We start from the raw sequence: 5,022 nt of genomic DNA on the forward strand, positions 1-5,022 counted from the left end.
CACTATTCTTTTGCTCATACTGCCTTTCCACCACTATTTGTTCCCTTCTTCCCAGATAAATAATACTTTAAAAAATATTTATTTCTTGGGCCCTCCCTGGTGGCACAGCGGGTTAAAGCGCAGCACTAAGAAGCTAAAGCCACTTCCACATGAGTTGGATCCCCGCTTGCCCTGGAGGTGACCACATGGTGCTCCAGACCTCTCCTGTCCCTCCCGCTGCTCCCCTCAGCAGTGTACTTCGTAGATCTGCCTGTTCTGCTCCCCGCTCTGTCCCTGGAGAATCTCTCACCCTCCGCATCTCTGGCCTGTGCCCCAGTTCTGTATGAATAAAGAAATAAATATTTTTTTTGAAGATTTATTTATTTATGCATACAGAACTGGGGTACAGGCCAGAGGCTCAGGGGCGGCGAGAGGCTTCACCAGAGACAGAGTGGGGAGCAGAACAGGCAGATCGATGAAGTACACTGCTGAGGGGAGCAGCGGGCAGGCCAGGAGAGGTCTGCCTCGCCCTGTGGTCAATTCAGGGGCAGGCAGGAATCGAACTCATAAGGAAGTGGCTTTAGCTTCTCAGTGCTGCGCTTTAACCCGCTGTGCCACCAGGGAGGGCCAAGAAATAAATATTAAAAAAAAAAAAGATTTATTTCTTGATCCATACAGAATTGTGGTACAAGTCAGAGGTGCAGGGGCCGTGAGAGGCTTCATCAAAGACTGAGTGGGGAGCAGAACATGCAGATTGATGAAGTACACTGCTGAGGGGAGCAGCGGTTGGGTCAGGAGAGGTTTGCTCACCATGTGGGCCACCTCCAGGGGGTTTGAGGATAGAACTCATGCTGAAGTGACTTTAGCTTTAACCTGCTGCTCCACCAGGAGCAAGACTAATATACTTTTAACATAGTCCAGCAGACAAGGAAATCAGGAGACCAAGAAATTGCCACCAAAAATTTAATTGCCTCCATTTTCTCTTCTGTCAGAGGGAACTAACAGTATTTGCTCGACCTTGCAAGCTTGCTTGAGAATAAAATGAGTCTATAAATGTTGAGTTCTTTAAATAAAGAACATTTTACACATGGTTATTTCAGTCTCTCATCCACTAGTGTCATGTGTCTAACAGTCTCTTGGCACGCTCATTAAAATGCAGACTGATGGCTGACTCCATAGCTTTAAGTTTGGCTTAAACAAAACAAAACAAAACAAAAAGCACAAAAAACAAAACAGGTACACTAGCGAATTCAGAAGGTCTCAGAATACAGTTAAGGAAGAGGGGAGGAGAATTCCATCAGCCTCTGAGCGCCCCTCCCTTACATCCTTTCCTTTCCAGATTCAGCCAATCTACACTCTCGCCTCTTTTTCTCCACCCCATCCTCCTTTGTGTCTGGCACTGGCATTTTCTTAGCAGTTAGAGGGGCGCTCACTTTTAGTTTAACATGCCGCAGTGGAGTGGAGAGAAAGGAGGAGGGACGTGGGTGGAGAAAGGCTAGATCGGTGTTTAGTTATTCTGTGGAGACTGTTGTTGTCGGGCTGGTTCTAGCCGGCTGGCTCCGGGAGAGGAAGAGGTGGAGAGAGCTAGATTTACTGCAGCTGCTGCTACTGTTCCTTATTTGAGAGTGTAGGTTCTGACAGAAGATACCCACCTCTTCTCTAGTCACATGAATTTTACAGCAATCACGTGAAATGCTCCACAAAAAAATTTAGGCACTAATAACAATCCTGAAGCTTTTTCAGAATTTATTCTCCTCCTTACTACAAGACCTTGGGTTTTGATCAAATTCTACCTGAAATTTCCCCTTGTCTTTAAATGCAGGAAGAAAAGATTTGCTGTCTATGGAGTACTTTTTTGCTCAACATGCAATTTAGAATTTGTTTTTGTTCCATGGGTGAGTTTTGCTTTTCTGGCGGATGTAGCTTACTTACATAGTCCTACAAAAGTAGGATCAGACAGGAATTGGTTGGACCAGGGCAAGTTTTGGGGATGAGATTTTGTTTTATCAATCCCTTTTACTTGCTTCCCGGTAGCCCCTTATGTCTAATATCAAGACAAGCAAGAACTTTTAAAAATGCCGGTGGGGGTGGAGTGGAGAATGGGGTCTGAAACTGGGGGTGGGTGGGTGGGTGGGTGGGGTAGTGCACTGGACTGTGGTGATGGCACAGGGTGATTTGGTGATGGGAAGCCCACGAGGGTAACAACTGAGATGACAAAATGCACAAATGACAAATGATGCAAAAATAACAATAAACTATATTATTTATTTTTTTTAAATGCCCCTTGTAACCACAATCATGGAATGATTGTGCAATTGATTCATGCAATGCTCAGATGTCAACATTCCCAAATATATTGTTTATTTTAACATTCTGTTGTCTAAACCTTCGTCTTTGGCTTGGCTGCATTTTAGAATTTTCTGAAGGAAAAAATTCTGGTGCCTGGACCCCAACACTAGGCAATCTAAGTTAAACAATTGGAAAAAAGAGGGTGTTTCAGAATAAGAGCAAAAATTTGTGATTTGGTTTAAGCAGAGGGCACCTTTCAATTTCTTTCAAAGATATTGCTTTTCTGTGAGTTTGGTTTCACACTCAGGAACCATGTATCCGTAAATATTCATATTTGTACCATTACCACATATCTAATGCTTGCAAAACTTCTGTTTGATATTTGGCTATTTTGATTATCAGTCTTGTATCAGACTAGCCAGTCTTTATTAAAAACTCACTATCTAGTGCATTAGTCTTGGGCCGTCTCATTAATCCTATAATTTGATTAGTTAATCTTCATTTTGCTGATGAGAAAACTGACGCTTTCAGAGGCTAAGCAAAAATCTCATTTCACTAGTACATAAAGCTAGATTTCCAATCAGATTCATCTGCCTTTAGAGATGTTAAGTGATTTTACTGACCCCACGCCTGCTGAAAAACATTTATTTATTGGTTTAAGATGAGTGGCGTACAATTAAACTCGTGAGGACTGCTTTTTTGAGCAAACATTGCTTCTCAAAGGAAGTATGTGTCCATTCTTACCTAAATATATCATCCATGTTTATAGATTATAAATGAATCTAAGAAGCTGAATCTTTCTGACTTGCTGCAAATAATTTGTTTCATTATTCATACAAAATATGAAGTATGCATTTGATCATTATTCATATGACAATTTCAGCTTTTAAAAAAATGGTTTTCATTATTTTTTATGACTAGCTTAATTGAAAAGTAATGCTGTTGTATGCCTTATAGTTTCAAAGGATATGTCTGGCACACAGTGACTCTACATTGAAAAGACACTGCTTTTTTAAAAGAAAGGCCAGTAATGAATTAATAACATATCCACAGTTTTGCCAATACGAGCTGCTTTTTCTGAGAGGTGCATGGTTAACGGGGGGAATGAAGGGTAGGTTTGATAATATTGATCTTTTCGTAGGCAGGTCATGGAAACCTATTCCCTGTGCCCATTTCCCTATGTATTTTTCTCCAGACATTCAAAGTGTTACTATCTCTGATCTGTTCTCCTTGATCACAAAATACTTGTTTCTTTGTCTTTATGTTCCAGGAGATTGAATGTCTAATAGAAGTAACAGCAACATTTAGTTATGTACAATTTCCCCACTCTTTTGAGGCAGTGTACCTATCTAGCACATTTGTTCCTCTGAATGTATCTTTTGTAAAAATAATTCAGTATCCTGGTTTAGTCTCAGTGGCATATAGTAGTAAATACACTAGCACTTCTTTGTGACAGGCTTTATATTAATACTTATTGATTCATGTACTTTATAGCGAGTCAATGAAATGGGCCACCACTTTTAGTTTTTATAAAATGTTTGTAGTTAACTTTTAGAGTAGATGAAGATACAGAGAACTTGAGGTATGTGGAACTGGCCATCTAGTCCACTTCAGAATTACCACTCCAGGTTATGCTACATCTTTGAAAGAACTCTCATTTTCCCTGGGAGAAATCAAGAAAAACAAAAAACACCCAAGGTTTGGGAAAAGAATGCTGAAAATTTTGTTGCCTGAGGTGACTGAGGGGTGTGGGACCTACGAGAAGGCAACGTGTATCTCACCTCTGATATCTTAATTGGTAATAAACAACTCAGGTTATTTGAATTTCCCATATAAAGTAGCATGACCATCTGTTATCTTTGGCTTTATTCTTCACGATCTAGAAAAATCTGTTAGCATAGCAGCAATGAACATACATACGAGTTGGTTGAAATGAACGAATTGCACAATATTCATACTCGATTCCTTCAAACAGCAATTTTTATTTTCAAACAATTTTAGAATTTACAAAATGCTCCTAGGGATCTCATTCTCACAGCCTCCCTGGAACATACTTTTGTCTTGTCATAGTACTCAAATGAAGTTCAGAAACTCGTTTGCCTAAGCTTTCCATGGGTTTCTAAATGGCCGAGTTGGCCAAACCACACGAGTCTTGTTTAAATCTTTAAATCTGCTTAGATTTACGACGTACATCAAATTAAACGTTTGCCTCCGAATATAGAGGCATTGTCTTCACTGGATACTCGCAAGCGGACCTTATGGCTATTAACGATCTTCCTCCCCAAATCTTGGCCTCCCGGAAGGAGAGTCCGCGGTTAGCCTGGACTGAGGCGGCGGCCGTCAGGCGGGCAGCGCAGGAGGCCGGACGCGCAGGACCCCCGGCGGCGAGGCGGAGTGGGCTCGTGTCGGGGATTCAAGGCTCGGATGAATGGGGCCCGAGGAGGGCCGTGAGGACCGGGAGGATGGACAACGGAAGGGATCCACCTCGCGGCTTCGAGTGGGGAACAAAACTCTCCCCCCCCACCCGTTTCTCTTTCACAGAGAGGACGGTTTGGGAGCGGGTGGGGAAAGCGCGTCCTCGCAGCGCTCTCGCGCCCCCTCGGCCCACCCCGCGCGCGACCCAGCCTCTCCGCCATCCACCGGCGAGCGACGGCTGCGAGGGGGACGCGGCGCCGGGAGGGCGGGTCCCGACGCAGGTGTCAGATCCGCTCGGCCGAGTTCCGCAGACTGGCCCGTCTCCCAGCTCCGCCAGCC

The sequence above is a fragment of the Condylura cristata genome, unplaced genomic scaffold (assembly GCF_000260355.1).
Source record: "Condylura cristata isolate star-nosed mole 26May11 unplaced genomic scaffold, ConCri1.0 scaffold00034, whole genome shotgun sequence".
Lineage (NCBI taxonomy): Eukaryota > Metazoa > Chordata > Mammalia > Eulipotyphla > Talpidae > Condylura > Condylura cristata.